Raw genomic sequence first — 17,079 nt, 5'->3', positions numbered from 1 at the left:
CCTTACGGCACAAATTTCAACATGTGTAGATACGCAAGCTTCATCCATCGTGCTTCACAAAACTAAAGTATCAGCAAGTTTTACAACAGTACAAGCAACCAGGCAGTGGTAACGATTCACTTTAGGTTATCTCCTTTATACAGAACATGTGCAAGCGTAACATCTGACAGTAACGAAAAACTTACGAAATCGCCATTTATTCTGATTTTTTTTCCGATATACAAGTTGTTAGGGCTTGACAAACATATCCCTATATATAACGGTAGGTTCGTGTAGATGGGAAACAGTTTTACATTTATTGGGTAATGTATTCAAATTTCGCGAAGCCGGACACACGGCCGCTGTTTGCGAAACACGAAAATTTGGGCCGGTTCTGAACTCTAACCCGAATGCCGCACAAACTTCCACAGCTCACGTCAATCCGGGTTCGTAAAACGCGAAACCATTTGGTAATGTTTACCACAGCTGTAATCGTGAGAAGAGTGTGTCTGCATCTCTCAAGGGCGCTGAAGTGTGATCCGGAGATGGAATTAACACGTACACTGCAAACATGGAGTTGAATTTATTTCAGAACTACGTATCACTGTATTTCGATTTAGAATCTCGTTGAGTACACTGGAATATGCAATTGGAATTATCGTGCATTGACGGAGACTAATGGGTTACGATTTCCCACAATACTGTTGTCACGGCGTAAATACGAGACTGGAGCTATGGCTTGGCCCACTTTAAAAGTATGCTCTCTTCTTCATAAGCGGTAGGATTAGCTTACGTTTTGTTTTGCAAAGACGCAGTTGTATTTCTTGCACGAAAGGACGCTTCTAGGGGAACCTGTAGTTTTCTTTCATTTCTATTCCGAGCTCAGCAGGTAACTGCACATTCCTGTCTTCTAGTATCACGAGATCTCAAAACGACGTCGTCCTTATGTGTAAAACACAGCCGGTATCGGTGATTTCGAAATTTGTCTGTGCCCGTACCTCTTCAAACTGATGTCCGAATGTAACTACCAAAACCAGGTATCACGTTTTTGTGAAAAAGCTAACGCACTCCAGAGAACAAGACGGGCTGCATGCCGTGCAGACAAATATGGCCGCCGATATGCGGCAGTCTGTGTCGGCAGCCTTTAGTGCGCACCGCGAATACGGCACGGCGCTGCTCTCAGCTGCAGGGACAATCTGTGTGCGCCTCACGCCGCCCTGCACGGCGCGTGGAGCAGCCACCAACGACGCTCTTAAAGCCCAACTCCAGAAAATAAGCTGCTTATGTATCAGCAGTAATGAACAGGAGATGACGTTATTATAACATTTTCAACATTTCGCGGCCCTGTCAGAAGCTGTATAAATATTAATTTGAAATTAACAACAGCCTCAGTTGCAATGTTTACGTAGATTTACCTAGGTTTCAGTTGGGACAACCCAACCTTCTTCAGAATAAAAGGAACTACGATTTGTCCATACAGGGCAACGTCAGAAACTAAAAACTATAATAGAGAAATACGTCGCCACATTGTAATAACTTACCCGGGAAACAGCCACGGCCCCACTCCGCGACCGCTGTACGGCAGCAACGGACGTTGTACTGGTACTGTCCACAGCCTCGAGAGCGCATGCGCGACAGTCTGTTAACACTCGTACCAACGAGTACTCCTGAACTTAAAATTATATGAACAACTAGGTGCGGCTAACGAAATTGACGTACACGTTGTCCAGTAAGGAGCACAGACAAAGCGACTGTCTTAACATTTGTAATAATTTGTTGGACGTCAAAAGTGAAGGGACCAATGCGTTTACTATTTTAAGCCAACCTAGCATATTTGAGCTAAACATCGAACTTGACCGCTTGGGGATAACTACGTGTTTGAAATACCGGATGATCCCAGCTATTGGGCGAAACGGGAGTGCTAAAACATGTTGATTACTCCCTACGATTATGGCGGATGGAATAACGGTTTGTGATATTCGCTATTTTTTTACTTCATTAAAACAGCAAATACGTGTAGTTAACACTTTCAGCCAGAAGGCAAATACTTGTTTATAAATAATGATTAATGTATAATGAGGCGTCGCATGGCGACGGTGGAATTTTCTAAATAATGTAATTCGTCGTCTTTGGGCGGCAATATAAACAGAAAAGTACGGATAGATATGCGATCCTTCACTATTTGATCGCTGGAGAACAAATGAAGCCTTGAGCGCAAAAGACTTTTACTGTTTTTCTCGAGTAAGACGGACGCAGATTTGTGGTAGTCTGATCTAATTTTTACTAAATGTATATAAACGTGTTATGTCTAAGTTTGAGTGAAGTGTAAGAAGAACTGTTAAAACTTATCGTGACGACGCACGGGTGACTCAAAAGGACAATGGCTATATAAAAGAGCGCTCAATGGACATGATATGGACATAAAAATCAACCGTCATTGTTGTATTAAGCTTAAGGTACGATATATGTTTTAGTTATAATAAATATTTGTTCTGGTAATACTGAATCATTTAGCAGTGCTCATTTCTATTATCTCCTCAGTATTATTTTCATTTTAATTATGCATTTTGCTAATATTACAGACACCAAGATCAGCAGTCCAATGTGCGTGTTACATTGATAAAAAGAAAACTGTTTTATCGTCTTCTTGCATCAGCTTTAATATTGAATTTCCCTTTTGTGTGATGTTACAGTTGTTTTTGCGCCCTTAAGAACTTTCTGGTCCCTTAGGAAATTGTTTTGTCATAACAATAACTTCACAACCGGGTATGATCGTATCTACGATCATGAAGTAATTAGAAAGACGATAACGCAATTTCTTAATCAATAGCACGCTAGTTGTGACTGCTTCAAGCCACGCGAAACTGCAAGTAAAAACTATTCACATCTCATAATGCAATATTTTATGACAATGGTCAATCCATGATTATTACGCCAATTGTGATTGATAAAACAGTAAGTTAAATCTCAATTTCCAACTTTCCATTGAATAACAACATCACTTCTATTTTGTAACATCACAGGTTGAACACCTTCAAAAAAGTTTTTGCTTCGCACCTGCAGCTGGTCGTTAAGAAGGTTATTTTTTGTCATGTAGTACGTGAACTTCGCAATGCAAGAGCTGAGTATTATTCGGAGGGTTGACTGCGTGAGCCGTTTGCACCAAGTGTTCGGCGAATGTCGAACCACGCTTGCCATCCGCAATTTAAGTAGGGATAGGCTCCTTCCTTACATCTCGTTATTAAGGCTCTTCCTGTTTGGCCGATGTAAAATTTCGGACAATTGTCACATGCAATCTTGTAAACTCCGGATAATGACAATTTAGGCTTTTTTAAAGTGTCAATCAGGTTCTTCTGCAGCCTACTATTAGTAGGCAAAATTGTCTGGAACCCTGGGTTCTTTAGAAGACGCCCTATTTAATATGAAAGTTTACCCATGAAGGGACTAACTTCTGGCATGATACCTAATGTGCAACTTTTAGTTCCATTACTATTTACTTTCCTGTCTTAGAGCTGTCTCTTCATTTCAAGCTCGTAACCGTTATTTCGCGCTGTTGTTTCAAGGGTTGCCAGTTCGTGTTCGAAGGCTTCTGCGGATAGGGGAATGGATATCGCTCTATGTATACTAGAACGAGAAAGTGCCACTTTATGCGCCAGCGGGTGTGCAGAGTCGGCAGGTATGACATTCTCAGAAAACGTATGCTTCCTGGAGATGATGTCACATTCTATGTGATCATGGACTATAGATAACTTAAGATCTACAACGTCATACTGGATGACTCGTTTTCAAGAGTAAAAATTTTCTCGTGGAGATCGTTGAACAGTACAAGTATCTGATCTATGTCTTCTTGGGATGAGTCAATTACCAAGAGAATATCATCCATGTATCTCGGCATACAACTTTATTTTCTCCGCGATCTACATATTACTAACAAAAAATTGAGATTCTATCGTATCCATGAATATATCGGAAAGAATCCCTGCTAGAGGGCTACCCTATGCTAACCCGTACAGTTGTGAGTATATTTTGTCATTAAAAGAAAAGTAATTGTATTTCAAAACAAGGCGCGGGAGGTTCATGAGCACATCAATTTCAATATCTGACAATTTCTTATGGAAGTATAAGTCCGATCTACAGGTACGTTGGTACCGAGGCTGGAAACCTCAAAGGGAGCCAGCTCGGATGTGGCATGGCAGATTACATTATTCAGTTTATTTACCATTCGACAGAATTTCTGAAAGTAAACTTTCTGGAAAGCGAAGTTGTCCTTAATTTTGTAATGTAAACAGACAGCCAGCTTATGGTACGTACTGTTTGCACTGTCCACGATAGGACGTATCGGATGGAAGTTTTTGTGAACTTTGAATTGTCTCGTTAGTCTGGGAGGCTTCGGGTTCATATTCAGGAGTCATTTCTTTAGAAACACTCCTATTAATTTATTAGTGTTCTGCAAACCTGTTCTTATCTCTTTATGTAACGCTTGAGTAGGATCTGATTCGATGGAAGTAATGCCATTTTGATCGAAAAAATGGCTGTTTTATCTATGTATTCCGCTTTGGAAGCTATAATTAACGAGTTCCCGTTATCGGCTTTCGTAATTAGGGCGCTATTATTCTCCAGTTTACGATTAATACTTTTCACGGTTCTATAACGTAATGCATTGATTGAGCGACAGATCATTTTCTAAGATTTTACAGGATTAGCCAAACCGCGTTTGAACATTCTTTGGCGTTTTGGTACACTCCAAACCTAATTTAAGGCCTACTATGAAATTGTCTACCACGTGTGGTTCTTTAATCGCAGGTGCGATATTGAATTTCAGCGCTTTGGACAGTAACTGCGTATTAGCTGTTGAAAACATTATAGAAGTTTTATTAATAACACGTTCACAGAACGTGGGTGTGAAACCTGTATTATTGGAACATCCTTCTTGGTTACCTCTGATAACACCCTTGGACAAATTTGACAGTTTTTTCGCATGCCTTGCAGCGTGTTTCTTCTTTCTGTTTGGCAATGACATCAGTGGCCTGTGCCCAAAAATCATCTATTTGATAATCGGAAGACTTCGAATAGTGCATCAATATTTCAAGATACAACAAATAAGCTTTCTCGTTTAATTAATCTCTCTTTGTATGCAATTCCACAACCACAATTCTGTTATTGAGGATCTGAGCTATGAATTTCTTTTTGAAAGTAGGCGATTTGTAATATAATTTTCCTATATAATTGCGAGTACTAGCGTGGCCATTTCATTTATTAACAAGTGTAAACATAATAACGTGACCCCGAAGTTTGTCAGCGGATATTCCATGCCGCAAAACACAATCTTTCTTTCCGTTGAACGGACAGCACGGCTCTTATCAGAGACCCATCTGAGAAGAAATTCGCATGTTCTAGGTCAAAATGCGAGTAGATTTTTGTTTTGTAGAACATCTTCACATCCCCCCCCCTTGGCGCCCCCCCCCCCTCCACTCCAGAGACAAAACGCGACGTTGTTGAGGCGGTAACGAACGGAAGAATTTCGAAACACTGACTACTAGCAGGAAAGAGAGGTGGTGAGCCCTACACAGCGTATCCCAGACCCAGTCGTGTTCACGGTCAGTGCAGCAGTGTCCGCAGTCCGTGGTTAGCGTCCCAGGTTCGATTCCAGGCCGAGTCGCTGATTACCTTCTCTCGGTGTTTGCGTCGCCCCCGTAACTTCGGGTCATCTCCACCGCCGAGCAGATCGGCCAAGCTGAAGGAAACGTACTTCTGCCTGAAAACTTCCTGTGGCGTACACATTTTTTACGCGCCAATGTTTTCCGGCTCAGCGTGAAACATCGCTTTCAAACGATATGAAGCACACAAAATGCACCGTCATGAATGTAACTGTATATCGTCATGTGCATAACCGTAATACGTTACAGTGCTCTTTTCCAACACACTTCTCGTGTATCAATCAAATCTAAACATAAGCACCACAGAATTAATATCGTGATGGGGCATGTAGTGAAACTAAGTAACCACCTACAGATCCAAACCTGAGACGACTTTGCGGAATGTCGTGGTGGGTACTTTGTTCACCGAAGCCGTTCTTCGCTGCGCCGTGACGTCAGTCTCGCTGCTGCCCCCCCTCACACCCGTGTGCTCGCAGCAGCCGGTCTCCACCAGCATAGCCGCGTGACGTCACCCGCTGACCCTGGACAGGCGACCCGCAGTTATCTGCACTGCGCGGACGCCCGATTCCTGCCCACAAACCGCTGTTCCGCCGTGCCACCGCGTCTCCTCTAAGCTTCCAGGCTTGCTGCGAAATGACGACGACGATGACGAGAAAAATCGAGAAACTGCGGCCAATAAAGACGCCTTACCGAGGATCACGCCACCCACGCGCCATTCGTGGGCGGAAGAGGAACCTAAATTTTTCCTGTCTGTTCCCTTGTGCTGCGCCGAGTACGCTGGCCGGAACTTATTCTGTGGCGGCTGTTTTTTGCAGTAACCCTTATATATTTGGGCTGGTCACTTTCAACAGTTCCCAGTAAGTTGCTGTTGTCTGCGCTCTGATTCGTTGATGCAGAAGAGACTGACCGGTCGCCGTATTCGGTTATATACTACCGGAGCACTGGTGACATTTTGTGGCTTTGTATTGAACAAAGAGCAAGGAAAAAATCCCTCGAAATCTCGTAGTTACAGGTACGAATTCTTACAATATAACCGCGCAGAATACCGCTGTATGACGTCATCCCCGCTAGCTGCACTTACTTTAGGTTCAAATACCAAGTTTAATTTCTGACGCTTCAAACTAAGCACAATAAGAAACTAACTACAGTAAGGTACGCACTGTGGACCACTACACAAAAACTGTCACGAGTTGACGCCATCGTTTTCTTTAGTCCTGTGAAATATTTCGGTCGAGTCAAGTCACGTTAATAAATCTTTGCGTGAGTTTATAAAAAACTGCACCGTTCATCATGTAATGAATATGTTTTTGAAGCGCCTACATAAAAGAGGCTACAAAAATGGTATTAATTCTCTTTTAGCCAATTTAGAGACTAACCGTCCATAGATATAATTTTCATGTTTACGTCCATCTAGGTGGTAACGATTATTTGCATATTGTTATGTAAATAAGTAAAAAAGAGGAAATAATTTGTACACGCGGTAAGTATAAAGAAATACGCAATACTAATTTCTGTAAGAGAAAAAGAAAGAGAAACAGCTGTTTGAAACTCATATATAAGGAGACAAAAATCCCTGACTTGCCGGTCGTCTTGTTTCCTTCGAGTTGGCACAATTTACACGACGAAAGAAAGAAGGCATGGAAGGTCGGGGACATATTTTGATAAACAGTAAGGAGAGCGATATTTGCTATCAGCAGATTTGCCCAAGTATTAAGCATTTTAATCGTAAACAAAAAAAGAGACGGAATTATTCGTGAGTGGTAACGAAAATTCATTGTATCAGCTGTGCAACTCAGAGACAAGCAAAGGTCCTGCAGTGCTTTATAGAGGACGTTACTTCACCTACTGTGGCATTTCGTAACTGGTAATCGCAGTTTTACCTACGGAAAGGAACGACTATTCAGTGATACTGTAAGTGAACTAAGGGTAGGTAGGGCGTGAATTACAAGTTAATGAACAGCAACACTGACAGCTCACCATACACTAGGTATTTAGTCGTTAGAAAGCACTTGTGTATAAATTTCTCATTATTATTTTGAAAGAAGAATAAAGCCATTGATGCAGTGTTTTTCGTACTCGGCTCTCCACATAACGAACTTCTACATCCAATTTTAGAATTCAAACACTTACACTCGACGTATTAACGATACCTGCGTCTTTGTATACGTCAGTTACACGCGGAACTGCATCGGTTACATGTACGTACATAATTAAATTGTGTACCAGAGAGGAGTAATATGGGTGCAATAGAAGTAGGCATATACTCATCATTGCTTACGGAAAGATTCCCGACACTAAGGTACACAGTGTATGTACTGGGATTAAAGTCAGCACGTGAAGTGTAACCAAGCGCCTTCAGAAAGTACCAGATTCTGTGAATTAAATACATATTAGGCGCAGCAGTGATTAATTGTAAGGGCACAGAAGTACTTTGATGGTTAACATTTCGCGGGTGTTCCTGTAGGCACGTTACGTGTACAGATATTACGTACGTTATTGAAATAATTCGTAAATGCAGGCACGTTACGTGTACAGATATTACGTACGTTATTGAAATAATTCGTAAATGCAGGCACGTTACGTGTACAGATATTACGTACGTTATTGAAATAATTCGTAAATGCAATGTTGTCAACCAGACTGACTAAGAATTTAAAGACTTCTTGGCCTTTTGTAAAATGAGCAAGGGGATCGATATCATGAGTTGAGCTGCTCAGCACCGTACTGGTGTAGAAACTGAAGACGACGCGTAAAAGGCGAGACAGAGGGCTACCATCAACGATTCACTCGTTTCCAGAATTCACATTTTTCCGAAGTATTAGATGTACGAATATGATTGTATGCCATTACGAATTCAGCGCCTTGCCAAAATGCCGACACGGCAAGACTTTCCATGTGTTGGAACATGCGAGGTATTTGACCAAATGTGGCAGCTGCAAAAAACCGTGTAAGGGGGGGGGGGGGGGGCTAAACGAGATTTCTGTACGCAGTCCACACAAGTCAACAGCACGCAGAAGCCACGAACTCTGAACACCGCAGCAAAGTGTGTGGAAGACAGTGCGTCGGCGGTTACACTTCAAACCGTACCGTCTGGATCCCTTACAACAATTAAAAGCGGACTGTTACGGCCGGCGCCTCCACATTTGCGCCACATTGCAGGGATCAATTGCGGATGGACATTTCGCCCCCACGCTGATATTCAGCGACAAAGCAACTAACACTTTTCTGAAAAAGTTGGTCTCCGGAATGTGAGAGTGTGCCGTACTGAAGATCCTCACCAAATTTCGGCCCATGAACGCGATTCACCGAGGGTTAATGTTTCCTGTGCAGTATGACAGGCGAAGCTGAATGGGCCGTTTCAATACTGTGAGACAACTGTGGCGGGTACATCTTATCTCGATATGTTGCAGTTGTTTCGACTACTCATTCCTTCAGGGAGCATCGATGTTTGTCGCTACCTAAACGACGAAATTTCGCATCGCTGGATTCGCCGTAGGCGGTTAACCCAAGTGCTGATCAGCTTGCAAAAGCACTTAACAATGGATGTTTGAAAATCTGAAACTGGTCACGGGTTTGTGGAATTAAACTGTGTGTGTCGTAATTGCGGTTGTCTCCTATATTTAAGTCATAATGTTTATGATTGAACTACAGCCCTGTCTCTCTTAATATTTATTTTCGAAAATCTAGCGATTAAAATAGGGTTTCATTGCACTGTGGCTGACTCAAATGAACTTGAAATATTAGCAGAAGGCCACTCTATCACTGACTACACAAAGTAGAGGCCATAATGGATGTTACCGAGAACTCGCGTCACAGGTATGTATGCACGATGATCTTCAGAGCCATTTTGTTTCTTTTTAGACCACTCAGCCAATGGGCTTGCGAAAATTTGAAAGGGCGCGAAACACAGGAAAGTAACCGTGAGACGCAGTACAAAAAACAGACAAGAAAACACCGCGGGCGGGAGAGCGCGGTCTGTACTCGTCCGGAGAGTGGGGCTGCCGCGGGGCGCCGTGCTCACGTGTCGGGGGCGTGCGCGGCTGGCTGGCTGCACAGACTGCACAGTAGAGGTGGGCCAAACGGTTATTCTGGAGTAACCGTTATCACAGTTCCTGTTATTCTTTGATAACCGTTATCGTTAACGGTTATTAAGAACTGCCAAGTTATTTTTCGCTAGCGAATACCGATAACTCCGACAGTTAAATAACGACATAGTTGGAATCCATCAGTTTAGTTATCAGTATAACTGCGAGTAGTGTGAAATAGCAGGAATGTCGTATGAATCGTGTCATAACCTCAGCTTATTAACTCCGGGTTCATTTTAGTGGATGTTAGAACGATTATTAGTGTTTCAGATTATATGTTTGTAGGTTATCGGTCGCTATTAGAAATATTATCTTCGCAGCTGCGACAGAAAGTACGCGGAACTTCGCCAAAGCACTGTTTAAGTAAAATGTTAACAACGTGCGTTTTTAAGTATGAAGTAATATGTAAACTGAGTACTGTAGGTTAAATTCGAAGCTTAATTTCTTGTGCTGCTCACATAATAGAATAAAGTGTACAGCCTTGTAATACAACAAAAAATATACGTAATGTCACAGATCCGTTTACTCCTGTGCTGTAAAAGCTAGTCCTATTGGGGAAAGTGTGAGTACGCTAATCCAAGTTTTATGTCATATTTGCAAACTGCTCGATTTCTCCAGCGACAGCATGTTTATAACATATGAAGACATGCAGATCGAAAAGGTTGACAGTGTTACATTTCTGGGACTACAACTCGATAAGAAATTCAGTTGGGAAGGGCATACCACATTTTTTCATTCTATTATTTCATAAGGGAACATATTCTGTGGTAACTCATCAAACGTAGCAAAAGTTTTTCGCATGTAAAAGCGTGTAATAAAAATCGTTTGTGGTATCAATTCAAAGAACATCATGTAGGAACCTGTTCAAGGAACTTTGTATTCTAACCACTGCTTCCTAATATATTTATTCCTTAATGAAATTTGTTACAAGTATTTCCAACCAATAGCTTAATACATAATATCAGTACTAGAAATGGGAACAGCAATCTACGCCGGCCGGTGTGGCCGTGCGGTTCTAAGCGCGTCAGTTTGGAACCGCGTGACCGCTACGGTCGCAGGTTCGAATCCTGCCTCGGGCATGGATGTATGTGATGTCCTTAGGTTAGTTAGGTTTAAGTAGTTCTAAGTTCTTGGGGACTGATGACCTCAGTAGTGAAGTCCCATAGTGCTCAGAGCCATTTTTGAACAGCAATCTACATAAAGATCTAAAATTACTTACCTTGGTCCAAAAGAGGTCCAATATTCAGGAACATGCATTTTCAATAAGCTGCCAGCAAGTCAGCAACCATTAAAAACTTGGTTTCAGATAAGGCACGGTTTACAGAGTGTTTGAATGACTATTTGATACATAAGTGTCTGATTCCACCCATCATCAATATGCCGGAAATGTATTTTAAGTGTGTCTATGACGTCACTACATACACATGGCAACAAGCACGAAGATACATATAAATAATGCAATAACATTTCCCACCAAAAATACAATCAAACCAATGGGACAACTGCGGGAAGTTGGGGGTTTTAGGGTGAGGACAAGCTAGTAAAAAAAACACCATGATCCCAAAACACAAAATGAAGAACAAAAAGAAAAAAATACAGCATTCTGCTACACCAACAAAAATCTGCAGGAATCGGACACTTCCCTTGAACAATATAGGTCAACTATAGGTGACCATACCAAAACACCAATACCCACAACTAAAAGTACGAAAATTGGAATCAGACATTTCCCTTGACCTACATAGGTCAACCTCAGATGACGATACTAAAACATCAACACACACAATTATGAGAATGGGAATCGGTCATTATCTGGTGCCCTATGTAGGTCCACCACAGCTACTGATGCCAAAAAACCAACACCTACAACTGCGAAAAATAAAACCGCAATCCCAAAAGTCCACAAATCAATCATCCCTACATAAATTAAATCACACTCAATACTTCATAAATACACAAAACATTACAGCTAGAAAAAAAAAATTAATTACCACCAGCAAATTCCGGCACTGCAACCCCCCCCCCCCCCCCCCACACACACACACACACACACACAAAAACCAACTCATAAACACCGTGCCGTAATGACATTCACACTCCATAACACCTTTACGTCGAAGCAGACGGGTGGAATCAGACGCTTCCAGTGACCCCTCCTACTCTGTAGATGAATATCGTAACAGAGACTGATAGACCAGCTTAGGTAAAAATTCTGCTATATTTCAGTTTTGACAGCACTTGGTTGCAACAGTCAAGATCGGGTATTCTGTGTACGATAAATTTATTAAAAGTACGTAACTGTGTTTTATTCTGTCAGTGTACCAATTCTGTAAATATTAGCAGTTACTGTGATATATTCACGTATTTTGACAATCTCCTGACAAATGATGAGGATAATTATTATATTCCACTGTATTATGTTATACTTTCTGACATGTTATTTGTCATTCGTGATGGCCAGCGGCTATTTCCGTAGCAGTACGAAAATATTTGTTCGCTCCAGTTACTATCCTCTCTGGAAATATCACCTGGAACTACGACCTTTAACTGGAGTCACCGAGTCAGGAACGTCTAGACACACAGTTATTCCGTTACCAGCTTCCAGGTTATCTGTGGTGGTAGCCCGATAACTACCAGAGAACTAGAACTGCGAGCCAATAACGATAACTGCCAGAGGAGAATACCGGCTCTGACAGTTATTTCCATAGTCGCTCGAATTCCTTAGTAACTTTCCTTGTACTATCCGTCCAAGCTAAATTAACACGTAAGGCGGTGGCTTAAGGGAACGACCGTACTTGTTAATGCCTGTACTGCAGCTCCTATCAGCCACGGCTCGAACATTAACTTTATTTAACTGTTTATGCTAAAAGTAACGAAGGCCCACGAAATAGTACACAGTTCTTATCAACAGATGGCGCGCAGTCTCACAGTTATTCCCATGGTCTATAGAACGCCTCCAAATGCGCAGTACGATCTTCGGTCAACAGATGGCGCGAGGCACTGTTGACACTAAACAGTTATTGAAATAACTGCCAGAATCAGAGGAACGGTTATGGCAGTAACCGTTACTTCTCAGTAACCGGTTATTTCTATCAGTTACGTTATTTTTTGCCACCTCTACTGCACAGGCTGCGTGCGTCTCTCGCACACGCAAAGTTGCACAGGTATACGTGCCTTCACACTAGGAACAAACGGTGCCCAGCACTGAACCTGCCGATTCCAACTGTGCATCACCAAAACGGACATAGAACACTCTTCGAAAGCTAACATGCGTGAAATACGTGCCACACAAAAATTGTTACTGTAACATTTCATTTCTTTGGCTCCGCTGAGTGACAACCATACTGTATCCTGACAACCTGTACCAGAACTCTGGCTAAGCAACGGACCACTTCTCCACAACACACTTTACAAAAAATAATATAGCAGCCACGCGTTCTGTTGTATCCGTGAGTGTGTCACGCAGCACACCATTACGCCACGGGTCAATGTGGACGGCCGCTATCAGCAGCTGCGAGCTGCTCCAGTTTAGGCAGCCGCCTGTACTGGAAATACGGGTACTTGCAGAGCCTTGATGCTTTGAGAAAAGTGAAAAACACGACGGAAGTCTGAGAAAACTGTAGATTTTTTTTTAACTGATTAACTACTAAATCGTTTATGACCACATGGGCCATCAAGGCGACAGCGAAATTTTCGCGAACCGTTTTTTCTCCGTCTGAGACACTGAAGTACCGGGTGCTCATAAGTAAAATGCAGCTACTGACCGAAGTCCACTGTGGTCTGTGATTGTCGTATGGCAGCGAAACACTGTAGACGTGCTAATGCGTTAACGCGAAACCAGTTTGCGCCGGAGGAAATCAATTCCAATGTTGGTTAGCAGGTGCGAATCTGTCACTGTGCAACACCTCACGGAAGTCTCCGGTGCTCATACTGAACAAGTTCTGCAAGTGGCGGATAATAATATCGACATTCCGCCTTTCTCACTTGTTTGTCCCTTCCTGTCCACATTCCGTTCCCAATGCATTAGATATGGGAACATTTCTTTCCAGTGTAAATCGGTTCCGCAAGGGCGCATTAGCATACCGAGTTTCGCTGCCATACAGCAGTCACAGCCCACGATGGAGCTCTGCGAGTGGCTCAACTTGAGACTGCAAGCAGCCAGTGGTAGAGCACGGTTCCTCCTGCACGCAGGCTACCCTCAGCCAGGTGTCAGGGCGACACCTCGCCACCGTCTCCACGTTGAGTCACGTTTACTGCCGGCCCAAGTATCATGTGAGACACCACAGTGTCAAATATTATGCAGCTATCACATATTTTACTGGTGGACAGAACACCTAATGAATTGAAAGCACCCAGAAACATTGTAACACTCGTCAGTCACGAGTGATGTGGCTACCTTATTATGGGCAGTCGATGTGTGACTCAAAACGGGGATTCCACACATTCGCGATTAAATGGCGGCCTTTTTAGGAAACTTTTGACTGCAGCTACTGTTCATCCGTCAACGTCAGTTTCCGACAATTCAGCACAACTAATCTCGCTACACACGAGACATTTTGAACAGGTCTTTAACACGGTGTGCATCAATTGCGTTGTATATTTTGTGATAGGCGAGTATAAATACGAAAACCACCACACACAGTTCCACGTCACGAAAGTGAAGGGCATTTAGAGCACCGATTCCGGGTTACTTATCACACACAAAATTCGCGCAAATTTTATCAAATCATCCTGTCCCTCATGTGTGACGACAGTCACTTTTCCGTGACAACACGCGTTCTTTGCTGCCATTGGATAAGGGGAGGACACTGGACAGTCGTCGTGTTGATCTACCTGTTTCCGAAGATAAAATTGTCAATTTTATGGTTTTGGTATTCAAATTTGCGTTTTACGACGATGTGCAGTCTAACTGACACATGGCATTTTTGAACTCTTCAAGACGGGTCGTCTTCAGTACTTTGTCATGCCGAAGTGTCTGTAAATGCGACGTCAGTGGCCACCCACGATTCCGAAACTGTGACTTACAATCAATAACGGGTAAGGCTTCTGTAACAGTACCTGGCTAAACGAAATAATGTTTACTGTAGGTTTCTGTCAAACAATTAGCAAATGCCCCCACAAATGTTTTAATTTTGACGTGATTCAGCCCTCTGACGAAAATTAACAACAAATCTATCTCGATTCTCGCAACTGTTGCACTGGAAATGGCACAAATTAAATCTAGGTTCTCTCGCCATTAGTGCCTGCACATAGAAATCTACACTGCACTTTAATCGTGTAATTTGAACGTGAAATGAAGAAGCTGGTAAGTGACGGCGTCAGAATCACCGACATTCATTCCTCCCTCACATAATACACGACTGAAGCGCAGGCCGCACACAACACGGCGCGTCTCACAGGTCGCTGACGCGTTGCTTTGTCGACACACCGGGCTCTCTCATCAGACAAATAGTAACACGAGAACAGCCCAACAAAGCGATGCAGCGTTGCAGAGCGCTAAAAAAAATTTCATCAGCAAATCACAAACGAGGAGACGTGACAGAGCGATAAAAAATACGAAATGTTTATTTCGTGAAGCACAAACATTACGATAAATTCTCAAGAATTTGCCAACTACTACGCAAATGGTCGCCTCTGTGTAATGAGGGTGTTGGGGAACGCTACAGATTGCTCGTTGACCATAACCTTAATTCCAGAACATTGTGAAAATACGGAAATGAACGCGAGTGCTGCGTCTCATCGCCACAAGCGTGTCGGCGTCACGCCACGAGTTGTGATTCGCGAACGGATTTCAGGATCCGCAACGCCCACGCACGAAACAGCTTCCTACGTCTCATTACTTTGCAGACGAGTTTACGTGTGTAACATCTGACATTAAGCATGTAAGCGAGATAAAGTTTAGAAACGGTTTGAAATTGTTCTTAATGTGTGTTCGAAAGCAAGTGCTCATTCTGAAATACTGGGTAAACACAGTCTGCTTAATTTGCGCTGCTTTTTAAAGAAAAGCCCGTTTATCGGGCGTCTAAATTTTCGACACGTCATGTCTACTGAAGTGTGGGCCGTACGACGATGTAATTGTTGCAGATACCCTACAGGGTGTGGGGATACTGTCTGCAAACTGCGTCGCGAATAGCTAGGTACCGACAGACTACAACGATACGTCTGATGCCCAAGTTGACTCCATGAACAGCGACAACGTGGCCGGAGTAGGGGGGTAGCGGAAAAATCTCTCCAGTTCTCGTAGTCTTGCGTGCAGTTTCTTGGAAGTCGGTAACTGCCCTCATTCTGAAATACTGTCCGACTAACGTCGGCGTATTTCGGCGCCCTTAGTCACGTTACCTCGCGACGCGCCATTTTTCCAACTTCGGTACTCCTCTTACTGCGTGACAACCGCAATTTAAGATCATACCTCTGAATGAGTACATCTTAACATTTTACATGTCTGAATTCGGCCACATTACGCGAAACATTAAAAAATAAATTTCTGCCGCGCCTGCAAGCCGCTACACGCCTTATCGCACTAAAACACGCTTACTACAAAGTTCTGCGTTTGATGGTTTTCGTAAACTTGCGTCCTATGAACATAATCAAGAACGCGACGTTTTCATTTTAAATGCCTGTTGTACGTGAATTCCGTGGAAATCTACACTCGCACATCGAAACACTAGCCGACTGAATGTGGCGTTATTTTCCATTCGTTCCACGTTATTCTCGCTCAAGTTTTCATGGACTGGAGCAAGGCCATAAGTAACGACCAATAAATCACTGAACACTCAAAACGGTAATTTAACACACTGTTAGCCACCCCCTTTGTTCGTAGCGGTCGTAATTTTTCAAAGTATGACAAAGTGTTAGACAAGAGCAGTAAGTGAGTTACGCGACAAAAACCACACAAAAGCGTGCAGAACATCCACCGCTCCCATAAATTCCTCCCTTACCTTTCTGAGGTATTCCCTTGCAGACACAAGACACACGAGCTCTGTCTGGGTAGGCTGGACAACGTGGCACGCTGCTTGCCTCCAGGCTGCTGCGTCACAACTGGGCCGCACAGACAGCAGGCTGCCCCACCCAGCGCTCACGTCACGGGGCGGCGTTGCCAGCTCGCGCGGCAGGCGAGGGAACGGCTGCAGCAGGGCGTCTACGTCTGTGTCGGCACTGCCGGACCGGCTGCGTCCCATCCACGTCACAGTCAGTCATCTCGAACCGCGCTATTCTGCTGGCAACACACACCCCCGTCGCCTGGCGCCCCAAAAACCGGATTTTGTAAACCGATTTCCCAGTACCGCTTTTGGTGAACGCAAAGATGGAACAAAGACGCCGCATTTTGGTCACGGGATGAGGAGAGGTGTGAACACAAC

At 43.3% G+C, this 17,079-nt stretch overlaps 1 protein-coding gene across 1 annotated transcript in view; it reads right to left on the bottom strand.

The window, feature by feature from the left end:
• Nucleotides 1-16,782, bottom strand: part of LOC126439756 (speckle-type POZ protein-like) — a 59,450-nt gene extending 42,668 nt beyond the window's left edge. The window contains exon 1 of the mRNA XM_050090578.1: nt 16,660-16,782. The gene's annotated coding sequence lies outside the window, so the exon portion shown is untranslated. The remainder of the gene's footprint in view (nt 1-16,659) is intronic.
• Nucleotides 16,783-17,079: the final 297 nt, after the last annotated feature.

Source organism: Schistocerca serialis, unplaced genomic scaffold (assembly GCF_023864345.2).
Source record: "Schistocerca serialis cubense isolate TAMUIC-IGC-003099 unplaced genomic scaffold, iqSchSeri2.2 HiC_scaffold_1343, whole genome shotgun sequence".
NCBI lineage: Eukaryota > Metazoa > Arthropoda > Insecta > Orthoptera > Acrididae > Schistocerca > Schistocerca serialis.
The sequence above is the reverse complement of the archived record's forward strand: the minus strand, read 5'-3'. Positions and strand labels throughout refer to the sequence as shown.